This window comes from Camellia sinensis, chromosome 10 (assembly GCF_055761805.1).
Source record: "Camellia sinensis isolate YWXY chromosome 10, ASM5576180v1, whole genome shotgun sequence".
NCBI classification, from domain to species: domain Eukaryota; kingdom Viridiplantae; phylum Streptophyta; class Magnoliopsida; order Ericales; family Theaceae; genus Camellia; species Camellia sinensis.
In genome coordinates, this window is record NC_138970.1 from 130,390,951 (window position 1) to 130,406,574 (window position 15,624).

The window sequence follows — 15,624 nt, forward strand, 5'->3', positions numbered from 1 at the left end:
CACTTTATTATTTATTTCCACTGTACCATTTTTTTCTTATTCACTGTGCTTGATCACTGTACTTGATTATTTTTGTATACCGTACTAAATTCTCTTCCTTTTGCAGGTATCCGCGGTGTATGCTAATGACCTTCTCCGGATGATCAACCGACTGCTTATTATGGTGTAGAGGAAGCAAACTACTCTGGCCACCCATGGGATTGAGGTCTTGCAATCTTGTTCGTAATTATGTTGTATCCATTCTGAGACCTGTACACAATTTAATTAGATCTCTTTTGATATATGTACTCATTTCTACTTGAGCTGGCACCAGCTGCACCTGTAGGACCTCTTCCAGCTGGAAGGAGGCGGAGACGAAGTGCGGTGAGAGGCAAAAGACAGGCTGACCGGGGGAGAGGCCGGGCGAGGTAGCGCTCACCTTTTGAGGAGTCTTTTGCTGAGTACACGACCTTTGAAGAGGAAGGGGGAGGAGGTTGACGTGCGATCCACTAGTTCCAGTAACGATAGTGACGCCCCTCCTTCTCAGCCAAGGAGGAAGAAAGTGAGGATGGAGTGTTGATTAGTTCTTTTGCCATTTCTTTTGCTTTGTAGTTAGACTCTCTGTTTTTGTTTTTTGAAGACTTTTCTTTTGTTTTTGGATTGTAAAAACAATGATTGGGGTTGGACCCACTAGTGTGTATATAAAAAAGTTTTGGATAATTCTTTTCGCATAAAATGAGATAGATGGCATAACCGTTGTATAATAATTTCGTACAAGACTTTACAACTGTGGATGCGTGCTTTTTGAATTCCTTCTTGAATCGGATAACAACCTTCTGCCGGACAAAAAGTAAAATACAACCCAATAACAGCAAAATGAAATGAACATGACCTAAAAACACTAAACAACACTTGATAAAAACAAAACAAAACTTAAAGTGCAATCACAGTAGAGCAAGACAAGAGACTAGCCTCTGATGCAACTGTTCTGATCTGGGCCATCATTTAGACCTGCCCAGGTTCAAATAGGCACGGCTAGGTCCCAATGAGGCACGACCGGGCCCAAAAATGATGTTGGCCGGTGAGATCCAGTTGGCACAGCTCCTTCTCAAAGTCTATAAAAGGTGCTTCCAAGCAATTTTCCTGGTAGAATAGCAAGTCTTTAATGTTTGGCTCTTAAGATGGAGAGTGTGCTCAACACTAGGCTCCGTCATTGGATTGCCAATTTGGACGGCTCGAAAAAGGTGAACTTTCGCGGTTTTGGCCTAAACGCTCTTTTTTCTTTGAGCCGTATTTCGCTTTACTTTCCATTTCTTCATGCTGCTGTTCAGTGTTAGAACCCGATTATGCATGTATTCCGCTTCGAATCCTAAGAGTTGTGCTCGACACCTGAAGAGTTTCAAGCATTGATAGAATCCCAACGCGGCGAGAAAATTATGTCGCAACCCCGTTTTGGCCATGCCCTGGCTTTGGGACGAATGTGCGGGTTTACTTTGCACGAAGCTCGATCTTTAGCTCATGATAGGGAGCTAGATATACCTGGTTTGATTCATCGATTTTTTGATATCGGAGACAGAGGCGACCTTCCCTGGCGAAGCTTTCTGTTTATGTATGCTCGCACATTTTCTTCTTGCCCCTAGTTATGGCGAAGCTAGCAGTAAGCTGATCGAAGTAGCCCACCATCTGAAAAAGGGAAAGAGTTGCATTGGTTTGGCGTTAGCTGAGACCCTGATAGGTTTATATGCTTTTCACCGGCAAGAGATCTCCAGATTTGCGGGGAGTCCACTATTTGCTTCAGGTACTGTTTCCTACCATTTCTTATATATGTCTCTTACATCACTTGACACTCACTCTGTATTTTCTCTCAAAACCCTTTTCTTTCCTTTTCTCTCAACGTACATCTCTCTATTCTTTAATCAATCTTATTTTTAATCCCTTCCCAGGTATGGCTCATGGATAAGTTGAAAATGGTGGACATTTGCCCTAAATATTCAGCCTGAGCTTACTTCTTCCTCCAGCGACTAGTGGACTTTCCCAATGAGGGATGGTGGTGTAACTAAATATGCAGCAGATTTACACCTGGCATCACTTGGGGTTGCCCCTGGCTCAATCTGACTGAGATGAGTTACAACATGACCTAGCAGCCAGGCATACAATTGATTGGCCTTACGTACTGCATGTTCTACTTTCCTTTCCAACTCAGACGCCAGTTCGGGCATGATCAGACCTGCCCCGAGGAAGGGATAGAATACCCGACTTCATTCCCGATTTGTGCTTCACACGTGGCTCGGTACCTTGCTGCCTGGAGGACGAGAGAGCTTCTGGTCCTTGCCCCTAGTTTCAATTATGCCCTTTCTAGTGAGTGTTTGGCTTGGCTTGACGATAAGACACAAGTCGGGCCAACTTTGGCTGCAGAGGCTTCCACAGGCACGAGCTGGGGACACAGGAACACCTGACTCATCTATGCCCCTAGTTTATTGCTTTGACTTTTCTTTTCAAGTTTTATGATGTAAGAGCAACTTTGATTTGTATCGAAGAGTTGGAGAATATATTTGTGTTGAAATCAATGGAATTAAGGTTGCGAGCACTAAAATTTTTCTTTTTGGTCCAAAAAATGGTCTACGTTGTAAAAGTAAAATTTTGGACAAAATCAACTTTTGTTAAAACTTTCCAAAACCATTTTCGAAAATGATTACTACCTGACAGACACAGGAATCAAACCTCAAGATGTATAACCTTGAATCAAAAAATCATGACTGCCCCTGATTGTATACCACTACTGCTCTGCTTTGTAACCAGTTTTTCTTCCCAAAATGAAGATCACAACCGAACTAACAGATGATGAACAAAGATGACCTGATCAGGAAAACAAATAGGACAGTTGAGTTGGAGATAGTTATGGCCGAACTTCAGGATGAAGTTGCCTGCGTATTCCAAAGATGGGAATCAGGCCTTACGTAGTTTGGTTCAGGTTTACTCGAGTATTAACTCTCTTCTTTTGCACTCTAACTTTTGCCAAAGTCGCCCTTTAGGGTTTGCAACCTTTCGAGCTCAGTTTTTCTTTATTTCTAATTTTTCTTGCTCTAACTTTTTCCTAGGTCGCCCTTTCGGGTTTTTGGCCTAACAAGCCTCTCAGGGATAATATTTCTTCAACTTGTCCATATTGATCGGCTGTGAAAATTTCAGGCCATCTAAGTCCATGAGAATAACCACCCCTCCTGACCAGATAGCTTTGATAATGTAAGGACCAGTCCAATTGGGTCTAAACTTGCCCCTAGGGTCATGGATAGGAGCTCTGTTGTCTTTCAGCACCATGTCTCCCTCCTTAAGATTCCTAGACTTAACTTTCTTGTTAAAAACCCTGGAAATTCTGCACTGGTAGCTGCAGCTCAACTTTTCGCGCTCCTTTCAGAAGACGGATAAGCCCTACTGTATTTGACTCCTGCAGTTCTGAATCTAATCTCACAAGTGCAATGTGAAATAGATAAACACCAAAGAGTCTAAATCTGGCAAATCTTTTAGAAAATCGATTTTGAATCAAATTACCAAAAATGAACTACTTTGCCAAATACAGAGTCGCCACCTAAATATTTTTGAAAAATTTAGGAAACCCATGACTCGTGCCAAAGGCTACGTGTCCGTCATCACCAAGATTGTCTCGGCTGGGGAACTTAGGTACGAGAGGGGAAGGTCATGAATTGAGCACCCTCACTTACCCGATCAAAGATGAGCCTCTATTAATCATGATATGATTTTTATTTATATTATATTCTCTTGTTTCAGTTATTAGGCTAACTCACTATGTGATGCGCACACACACAAGTATAGACTAACTTATAAAAATTAGAACACTTAATTTCATGTTCGTTTTGAAAAGAGTTTGTAAATGTGCCACTCGAAAAAGTGGGCTTAAATGTACATGAATCAAACCACCCCAATTCAAGTAATTAACCTTCATCCACAGGCATTTAAACAGTTTATCAGATAAGCATTTAGCCTCATGGTGAACATGCTTTGACATGACAACAATCACACTCATGCAATTATGCTAAAGCAAATAAAAGCTCACCTAGCACTCCAAGCCAAAAAGATGATAAAGTTAGAATAATGCATGATCCTAACTATGCAATATGACTAATGCAACGCATGTGATATGTAATCTAAATAGGCTCGGCTACTTAACATAACATGTGAATCAATTTGATAACATGCGGTCGAAGCATGTATTCAAAGAAGCATTTAACTAATAATGCAAGTTAGAATGATGCACCAAGCTTAATGCATGCAAGACAATGGATGCAAGGCATCGAAGATGCTAAACAAAACATGATGCCCTAAATTAACCATCATAAGCAATTTAAATAAAAGGGAGAAAGACGTGGGGTTGGAAACATACACGTTATTACAACTGTGCCCTCACATAGGAGGGTCCGAATGAACTAATTAGCTAAACTAATTAACTAGCTATTACAAAATGAATTAAATAAACTAACTATGCTAGCTTAATTATTACAACGACAAATTAAATAGCTAGTCTAGAAATAATTAGAACATAAAACTAACTAAATATTTACAAGACAAAATTAACTAGCTACAACTAATTAATTACAACACTTTACAAAATTTTAAAGATATGACTAAGCTAAGTAATTAAACTAAACAGCCCCAGGAAGCGAAGAGTGCTCATGTATGCACACGGATTTCCACCTGAAAAAGTCACTGTTCTGCTGCCAAAAAGCCTCTGTTGCACAGTTAGAACACTTGCACTGTTTTTCACCTCAAAACCAGCTCTGTTTTGTTTTAAAAGGCAACTGCTCAATTTGACAAAAGGGGCCGGTAAGCTAGAAGGCCACAAAATCCTGGTTCTTCCTGCTGCAACAGAGAGCAAATAGAGCACAACCAAGGTATTCTCAAGAGTTATTTGCACAACTTACCCCTCATTATCATCAAACAACTCAAAGGAGTGGTAAATTTGATTTACAAACCATCAATTGATGCAATTTCATTGCGCGATGGCCTATGAACCAAAGTGTACAAGTTCAATAAACGCAACAAATAAAGACTCAAACGTCCTCCCTATCATGGATTGATCAAGGGAAGTGGTTGACATTGACTCTTGAACCGTTTACATCACTAACAAGTATGAAATGATTCAAGACTCAAGGGTTCAACTAATGTCTGATTGAACCCAAAATTGATTATTATCTTGCATCATTTTAGTCCTCAATTCAATACTTCATTTTAATTACCAACCATTCCTTAGTCAATTAAGTCCAAGAGTGATCTTTAAGTCCTTTAGTGGAAAGGAGTACCAAACCAAGAGTTGTTTTAGCCATGAGAGAAGTGTCATGCCGTTGGTAATGAACCTCTAAAGGGATTAAACCATTAAGCATAAGACCTTAATCTCAAGCTTAAACAAACAAGTGGCTTGAAACAACTTTCAAAACAAATAAAAAACCAAGAAAGGAGGGAGGTTGCAGTGGTGATTAAAGGTGATTACAAGCAAGGAAAATAAGAAATAAACACTATCAACTCAAATAAGTTGGTGGCTAAGGCCTAAACCACCAAGCTTATGACGAAAATTACACTACAAGCATGCATATAAGGCTCAAATGCAATGAACAACAAAAACAAATCCTAAAACAGTGCTAAATCAGTCCTAAAACATGCTGGAATTAAGACCAAAATAGCTAAAATAATAAGCTAAAACATGGAGCATGTTAAGCTAGTAAACAAGCACAAGGTGGGGAAGCTATCCCCGCTATTTTTAAGACTTCAAAACAACATTTTAGCCATTGAAAAAGCTCTGAGAATCAATGGAAAAAAGCTCAAAAAAAGTTGACAACAATGTGGGAAACACAAGGGTAAAGGCCTTGGAAGCTAGGTAAAATGAATGGTGAGCCACCCCTCCATCCTTATTGGCCTTAAACCACAAGTTTCAGCCCAAAATTTCAGAGTTTAGATAGTCCAAAAATAGCCCAAAAATAATAGGCAAAATAGCAATTAAAACAAAATAATAAACCAAGACTTATACCTCTTAAAAAGGAGAACACTTTCTAAGCAACAAATCAACACTTACACATCGTCTAGAGCTCAAAGTAAGCCTAAAAGTGCCTCAGCTCTAATACCACAAGGTTTGGTTTAGAGTATATAGGCAAAAGCTTAGAAATTTGCAAGAGAGAGAGAGAGAGAGAGAGAGAGAGAATTTTGCTTCAAAATGTTCAACCCTTAAAAATGGAATGAGGGGTCTCCTATATATAGAAAAACATCAAACTCTCTCAGAAATATCAATACATGCGCATGTAGGCAGGTGCATACATCTGTGGAAACAGTTGGCACAGCTGACATAAATATCTGCCAAAACACACTTATGGTTGGCAGGCCACTAATGCTGGCCGGCAGACCACACAAGTGGCCGGCAGCCCATAGTGGTGGCCGAAAAATCCCAAGGTTTTTTAGGCTTAAAAAACCATGGTTTTGGTCCAAAACAAGGCAAAAGGTGTGTAGGGTTTGAAGGCTCAAAGTTGTAGCATTCTATTGAGGACTCTAAACACTTGACAAGCATATATACATTCATCATTGGGTGCGCAAGCGATGACGTCCAAGTCATAAGGGCGGTCAAAAATAGGGTGTCTATAGTAGCCCTGAACATGATACAATGCCTTTAGCCTGCTCTCATCAAACAACATTAACTCCTCAAATTTACTCTGTTGGCAGTCCATCTCCGCTATCTGACACTCGGCCATAACTCGCAACGACGGGACTTCAATTTCAATTGGCAAAGCGGCTTCCATCCCATAGATAAGAGAATAAGGGGTTGCCCCTATAAATGTTCGGATCGAGGTTCAGTAACCCCAAAGTGCGAATGGCAGTTTATCTGGCCAGTCCCTGTAGGTCTCAACCATCTTCTACAAGATGTTCTTGATATTCTTATTGGCAGTTTCAACAGCTCCATTGGTTTGTGGCCTGTATGTGGATGACTTATGAAAAGCCACGTTGTATTTCTCTAACAAATCTATCATCTGTTTCTTGAAGTGGGAGTCATTATCTAATATGATCTCGTTCAGAACTCCGTACTAGCAAATGATATTGTTTCTGATAAATTTGGCCACATGCGATGCCTTTAACATGACATAGAACTGAGCTTCCACCCACTTTGTAAAATAATCAATCGCCACCAAGATATATTCATGTCCATTCGATCTTTTTGGCGAGACAGCACCGATAACATCGATTCCCCAGATTGAGAAAGGCCATGGCAAAGTCATGTTATAAAGCTTTGACAGCGGAATATTCATGCGATTGGCATGAATTTGACATTTATGGTATCGTTGCACAAAACTAATACAATCCTCTGCCATGGTGGACCAGTAATAGCCTTACCTGAAAATCTTCCGAGCTAGTATCACACCGTTCATGTGTGCCCTGTATTCTCCACCATGGATAGCCTCCATAAGGCGCTTCGATTCCTCTTCCCCCACACACAGCTTATGCATTCCCAGATGATCTCTTTTACACAGCTTACCCCTGTAGATAATAAATTGGACGGCCATACGCCGTATTCCACATTTGTCCTTGGCATTTGCCCCTAATGGATACACCTCTTTTTCCAGGAAGTTTCAAATATCATAATACTAGGGGTTTTTGTCTTGCACTTCATCTATCGCGGCAATGTTTTCATAAGCCCGCGTGTATTTCTGTTCGATGATAATCGGATGCATCTGGACTCCAAGTGGGATGTCTATCATAGAAGATAGAGTTGCTAAAGCATCGTCGAACCTGTTGTTCTCTCTTAATAGATGCATGAATGTCAGTTTTTCAAACCTCAGAATCAGAATATCCAGGGTTTGATGGTAAACCTTCATCTTCTCTTCTTTGACTTTCCAATCTCTGTTTGCTTGAGAAACAACCAAGTTCAAGTCCCCGATGACGTCTTACCTTATTGTCCCTAGTTCTTTTAAACTAGTAACACATGCTTCATATTCTGCTTCATTGTTAGACACCTTGAAGCGAAGTTTGAAGGCTAAAGGTATATGGGAGTTGTCTGGTGCTATCAGTCACACACCTATCCCATAGCCGTACTGATTGGACGCTCCGTCAAAGTACATCGTCCAAGTTTCCTCTTTAACTTGCAAAACGTCTTCATCTGGGAACAAGTATTCCACTCCCTCATCTCCTTCTACCGGGTGGTCTGCTAAGAACTTCGCTATAGCTCTTCCTTTAACTGACTTGCGGGTGACATATTTGAGATCAAATTCAGAGAGAAAAAGCAACCAACGAGCCAGCCTACCTGTAAGCACTAGTTTCTCGAAGAGATATTTGATGGGATCTAATCTCGAAACTAGGATTACAAAGTGAGCTAACAAGTAGTGCCTCAACTTCCTGGTAGCCCATACCAAGGCTAAGCAAGTTTTCTCCAAAGGAGTGTAGTGGGTCTCATAATCCAGCATCTTCTTGCTCAAGTAGTAGATGGCTTTCTCTACCCTATCTTCAGATTCCTGAGCGAGCATGCATCCCATGGTCGTATCTGTCACTGACAAGCACAGAATCAAAGGTTTCCCCGGCTTCGGTGACAACAACACATGCAGATTCTGGAGGAATTGCTTAACTTGTTCAAAGGCAAACTGACATCGATCATCCCATCAAAATTTCTTCCCTTTCTTCATGAGACCAAATAGTGGTTCACAAGTCAATGTTAAGTTATAAATAAACTGTCTTATGAATTGCACTTTACCAAGAAAGTCGCGCACCTCTTTTTTAGTCCTTGATGGTGACATTTCTAAGATGGCCTTGATTTTGAAAGGATCTACTTCAATGCCCCTCTCTGTGATAAAAAAAATCCCAGCATTTTCCCTATTATTACCCGAAGGTGCATTTCTTTTGATTCAACCTCAATCTGTATTCCTTGTTTCGTTGAAAAAATTTATTTAGTGCGGTGTAGTGGCCCTCTCGTTTTTTGGACTTGACAATCATGTTGTCCACATACACCTTAACCTCTTTGTGGATCATGTCATGGAGAATGGTGGTTGCAGCCCTCCAATAGGTGGCCCCAGCATTTTTCAACCCAAACGGCATAACCCGGTAGCAGTAGATACCCCACGGAGTGATGAATGCAATCTTCTCTTTGCCTTCAGGTGCCATCAGAATTTGGTTATACCTAGAAAACCCATGCATAAATGAAAGCAAGGCATGGCCAGCAGTGAAATCCACTAATTTATCAATGTGTGGTAGAGGAAAGTCATCTTTTGGACTGGCTCTATTCAAGTCCCGAAAGTCTACACACACCTGGATTTTACCATCCTTCTTTGGCACTGGGATGATGTTGGCCAACCAGGTCAAATACTCAAATACTAACAAGAATCCTGCATCAATCTGCTTGGTGACCTCTTCCTTGATCTTCAGCGCCCAATCCGAACGAACTCTACGTAATTTCTGCTTGACTGTCCGGGCCTCAAGGTCAAGAGGGATACAGTGTTGTACAATCTCAGGATCGATTCCAGGCATGTCTTCATAGGACCACGCGAAAACATCTTTGAAATCTTTTAATAAAGTGATTAAATGCTCGTGCTCCTCCGAAGACAACGTGGACCCGATCTGGACCAGGCGCGGATCCTTCTCAGTACCCACATTAATGGCAATGATTCATCAGCATGGGGTTTAGCAAACCTCTCCTCCTCCCGATTAATCAAGTTTTTCAAAGCCAGAAGAAATTCTTCCTTTTCGTTTTCATTAAAATTTTGAAAGTCTTGATCAATACAATAAACCAACGACACAGAAAAGTACAGAATTCGTAGAGTTTTCATTCAAAAGGTCCAGATCTTCGATTACAGACTCAAAAGAAAAACTGAATGAAGACCTAGACAGACCTTTGATATCCGGGTTACCACCCCCAGAAATACTAGACTCAGACTCAGAAGAACTTGAATCTGATCCCGATCCCACAGACTCAATGGAATCAGATTCTGGTTCATCACCCAATTTAAAATTGGAAAGGTAGCCTTTCTCCAGTTGCCAAGTAAGATGCGGTGCCTCTGATGCATCTAGAATGCCGCTGGTTGGGTTCACACCCAGTTCTTCCCCGATCATGGAGAGAGTAAAGTTATCCCTCAAGTTCTCTAGGTCGGTCGTAGGATCTATCAGGAGACTAGCTAGTGCTGCGGCTACTCCAAGTTTGCTATCATCTGAGTCACCTCCCGTGCTCTATTCAGCTTTGCTGCTTTGTTTAGCCTTTTCCTCATCATCATTGTTCTGTAGCTGATGGTCAAAGAAGATATCGAACCCGAGGACACGCTACTTCGAAGAATTTACCCAAGGCTCGGGAAAGCCACAAAAAGGGAAATCCTCTCATTCCCGAACAAAACGGTCATTCAGTGTCCCTGGATTGGCTTGTGGATGAGTTCATAGTGTTTTTCGGTTTGCTTGGCCTTAGCTCGACCTCTTATTTATTCTCCCTTTCTGATCCAGTCTTCTCTAGTGCGCACATAGCCCAATCCAAAGGCATGTAGGTTGTGTGGCACACCTGTCAATGCTGCAACACCTTTCTGGCCACTCTTTCCAAGCCCCATTCCTAGAACGTGCTACAATTTGTTCATGAAATAGATGGACTGGGCGCTGGTGTACATGCCTTTGTCTGCACTATCCGGGCTTCAGCCAGAGTGAATCCTGAGAGAAATACATCCTCCTCGCCATGGTTAATCTCTAGCACTGGTATGATAACCTCTGGCGACGGATGGATGGAGAAGTTCCCAAAAACAATTGTCACTCCTCCCCCGTGAGGATACTTCAACATCTGGTGGAGAGTAGAGGAGACAACCTTCACATGATGTAACGAGGGCCTCCTTAACAACAAATTGAAGGTAGCCGGCATATCTAGGACATAAAACTCGATCTCTTGCTCTGATGGGCCCACCTGGACTCTCACTTACACTGTACCCACAACCTCTCTACTTGTGTTATTATATGCCCGTATTACTTGGGCTGTGGGAACAAAGTCCATTGGTTTGAGGCCAATTACATAGACAGTACGGAAATGATAGACATTAATGGCCGAACCGGTATCTACCAACACCACCGCCACTCACTTCTCCCTACATTCCACAGATATGTACAACGATTTATTATGAGATGAGTCTTTCAGCGACAACTCTTTGTCAGAGAAAATAAGCATTGGTTTGGCACCACCTGGAAAAATCAAACCCACAAGCTGCTCGGGCATGGTATCAATGGACAATTTAGCCTTGTCCATTGTCAACAACACTGCCTGCCGATGTACTCGTGAGGCCATGAGAAGACCCCAGATTGAGATGTCAGCTTTGATTTTCTTCAGCTGTTTCAATAATGCCTCTTCTTCTAGTTATTTCTCTTTCTGTTTCTCAGCCTCTTTGTCTTTTCTAGAAGCCTCTGCCTGATCCAGGTGCAGCGATTTCAAATATCGTCCATTACAGGTAAGATGGTGTATCTCTTCAACATACCATGTATTATCCGGGATACATTCTCCCTAATCTTTGTCGGTATGGGCTAGATGTAAATCATTGTCATCCCACCACTCACCATCAGCCATAGCTGGACCATTATTTAGTTCTACTTGGAGCATGTTCACATTACGCCTCCCATCATCATACCAGTCTTCTTCCACAACAGCTCTTGGTTCTGTGTCCCAATATCGCCCGAGTTTCCTTGGAATACTTTTTCTATCACTCGGCTCCCATTTGGGTTCTCCCATTATTTGAACATTATCTGCAGTTGGCTCGACCTTTGCTTTTCCCTTATCATTTTCCTGTCCCAGTGTCATCTTTCTTCGAATTTCTTTTATCCTTTCATTTTGGAATTGTTCCAGCTCTCATTCTTGCTTAGTCATAGCCTTACTCATAGTCACGGCTTCAGTTCTGGGTGCAATCGTAGTTATCTCTATTTCCTTTCTCTCTAGGTTTACCCCAGTTTCTTCTTCTTTGTTTGGCTCATCACTCAATCTTTCGGTATTATCGGTCGATCCATTCAGGTCAAACCATCCAATCTGTACATCTCCTTGATCATGCTCATCGAAGAATTATAAGTTGTCGAAATCCTCTTGGAGGTCTGCCAAATCATCCAACCCTTGGCTCGAGCCATCTTCCCTGACCACATTGATGTCTACCAAGGTTGGCAGCACCAATTCAGGCTTGATTTGACCAGTTGACACAATATAGCAACTTGGATCATGCACCCTGTTAGATAAGTCCTCAGGACACTTTGGCAATAGACTACCTTCCTCTAAGGTCGACTCCTCTTTCATTGTAAGTCTCATCACCACAAGCTTGGGCTGAGGTTTGGACGTGTCCATCATGCACAGGTCTGCGCCTTCCGGAATGAACAATGTCGATTTTGGTAAGTGGGAGGGAGTAATATATATGCTGGGGTCGTAAGAGGTGGCCAGTGTATAGATAAGGTTAAGGTTCCGAGGTATGGGAACTTGATTATGGGTAATTAGTGGATTTGTGGTTACGTTTGGTTTCTGAGGTGGAGCGATCACCTTGTTGTCAATGAGATCTTGAATCTTATGATGTAAACGGTAGCATTGGTTGGTGTCATGACCATGCTGTTGGTGAAAAGCACAGTATTTTACGAGGTTATGTTTAGATGGAAGAGGGTCGGGAAGTGGGCGAGGTTCTAATGGTTTTAGGTGCCCTTTCTTGACTAGCACCTGCATGGCTTTGGAAAGGGTCATGTATAGCTGGTTAAAAGTCCTCTGAGGTCGGGTTAGGTTGGATGAGGTTTGTGGGTTTGTGTTGGAAAAGGGGTCAGTAGTCTTGGTTGTGGTGACAACACTTACGTCTGACGGCTTCATAGTTGTGGTACCACTTGCAGTATTGGAACTGCGAACAAACGACCTTTTCGCTGGCTCCTTCTCATCTATAATAAGCCCCTGCTTCATAGCATCCTTAATTTATACCCCCATTTCATGGAGTTCTGTAAATGTAAATAGAGGTAGAACAATCATCTTTTGTAGCAGCTTGTTATGCATATTCCGAACAACCATTCTTATCTGATCCTTTTCCGAAGGTCGAGTGGTCATCATTGAGGCTTTGCCCTTCCATCTCGTTACAAACTCAGAGAAACCTTCTTTCGGCTCTTGGCATGTTGCCTCGAGATCACAGTTGTGACCTCAATCTGTGTATTGTAAGAAAATTGAGCAATGAAGGCCTCGGCTATCTCTTCCCAATTCTATTTGACGAAATCTTCAAACTTAGCATACCAAATAGCCGTCATACCCGACATGGTGTGACTGAGGAAAGATAGCTTCTATAGTCTAGTTAAGTCCATCGGTCGCAAGATATCCGAAAACAAATGCAAGTGGACCATCGGATCCCCGGAGCTGTCGAATCGATCGATGTGCAGCATTTTAAAGCGATCTGGCAATGTAACTGCAGAATCAGTATACCCATCATCTATGTCCAGGATGGAGTTAACCCCTTTTGCTCTTTTGAATAACTTTTCCAGTTTATTGACCTTGAGTGCAATTGGGTCAACCTCGAACTCGAACGGAGCCTCAGTTTGATAAACAGGGGTTTTGGAGGCTTGTGCTGGGATTGGCCCTACTAGATTGCCCTGGTTTTCTTGATCATTGGCAGTATGAGCAGTGGCTCCGAGTGTTAGGATAGCCGCGATAGGTACATGGGATGCAGAGGCCGCAGCCGGGTGTGGTTATAACCTCGGGTTAACGGGCTGTGTCCTTGGCCTAACGGGCCGCATCCTGTGGTCGGGTCTTAACTGTCTATTGCAGATGGTGTATCAGTTCTTCCTCAATGGCTGGGGGATACTGTTCCATTGGAATAGGTAATTGATCTCGTGCTGGGCTAGAAGTAGATGACCGTTCTCGAACCAAACTGGACACGGTTGAGTTGAGGGGTGACTGCTGTAAAAACTAAACTGGTGAACTCTACCTGATTCTCCTCCATCTTGTAACCGGTGGGAGTGAGGTAAACACGGGTTGTCAGCGAACAAGATCCCCGGCTCTACAAAGTCTTCTGATTCGAGTCCAGAGTACTTGGGCGATATCCGAACTTTCTGAAGCTATGGTTTTAAACTACCTAGCAAAAGAAATAAAGCAAAAGAGCAGTAATCAAAAACCGCACAGTGCCTCAGCTAAGATGTTTATTATCACAGACATGATCAAAGCTGTAAGACTGTACTCCACACTGAATTATGCCCCCAAAATAGATACCAAATTTGCAACTGTTATGCACATTCCTGTACAGTTTCACTATAAAGCACATACTAGTTAAGAGAGAGCCAAAACACCCCTATGAGGGGGTAAGGTTACCCTGCCCTAGTTTTGTCATGAACTAGGTTTCACTATTTCAATCAAGCGGTTTCACGCAATCTTGTATTTTGGGTGAACATCTTGTCATAGTTTGGATCAGTCACTATGGCTTTTCTAAATGCAACTAGGCCAAATGGTCAAAAAGGGAGTACCTCAACAAGACTACCTAATGTACCTCTCACACCTAACACCGAGAAGTGAAAGGATGATCAAACGGTATAGCGGTAGTCCAGATCCAAGGGTTGTGTTCCTATCATGGCAGAGCCCACGACCGGTCAGCCTTTTGGCAAGCCTCTGGCAAACCGTCTAGGAATAGCAAATGGCAAACACAGTGGCTTAAGCGCACCAATGCAAATGCAATGTAAAGAACATATAAGTGCAGATAAAATTTCAGATCATAAATTTCAAGTCAAGTTCTATAAATTTCCCAGTGAAGTCGCCAGAAACTGTAGCTCGACTTTTCGTTCTCCTTTCGGATACGATCAGCCCTACAGTTCGAACTCCCGTGGTTCTGAATTTGATTTCACAAGTGCAATGTGAAATAAATAAACACAAAAGAGTTCAAATCCGAAAAATCTTTTGGAAAATTGGTTTGAATCAAAAATGTCAAAAATGGACTGCTTTGCCAAATTACAGAGTTGCAACCTAAATATTTTTGAAAAAATTAGAAAACCCATGACTCGTGCCAAAGGCCACGTGTCCGTCATCAATAAGATTGTCTTGGCTTGGGAACTTAGGTACAAGAGGAGAAGGTCATGAATTGAGCACCCCACTCGCTCGATCAAAAATCAGCCTCTACTAATTATGATGTGATTCTTATTTACATTATATACTCTTGTTTTGATTATTAGACTAACATTACTATGTGTTGCGCACATGTATAGAATAATTTGAAAAAATTGGAATACTTTGATTCATGTTTGTTTTGAAAATTGTTTCAAATATGTACCACTTTGAAAAAGTGATCTCATATGCACATTTACTCAAATCATCCCAATTCAAACAGTTAGCCTTCATCCACAGGCATTCAAGCAGATATATTAATTAAGCACTTAGCCTCATGGTGTTCATGCTTATCATGGAAACAATCACACGCATCCGATATGCTAAAGCAATAAGTGCTCACCTAGCACTCCAAGGCAAGCCAAAAGAAATAAAAAAGTTAGAAAAAATACATGGTCCTACGGATGCAAAATGACTAATGCAACACATACAATAATGTGATTAATGGGCTCGGCTACTAATTATGACATGTGAATCAATTTGAGAGCATGCAGTTTCAACACGTTTTCAACGAAGTAATAAACAACAATGCTTGTTAGAATGATGAACCGAGCCTCGGATGC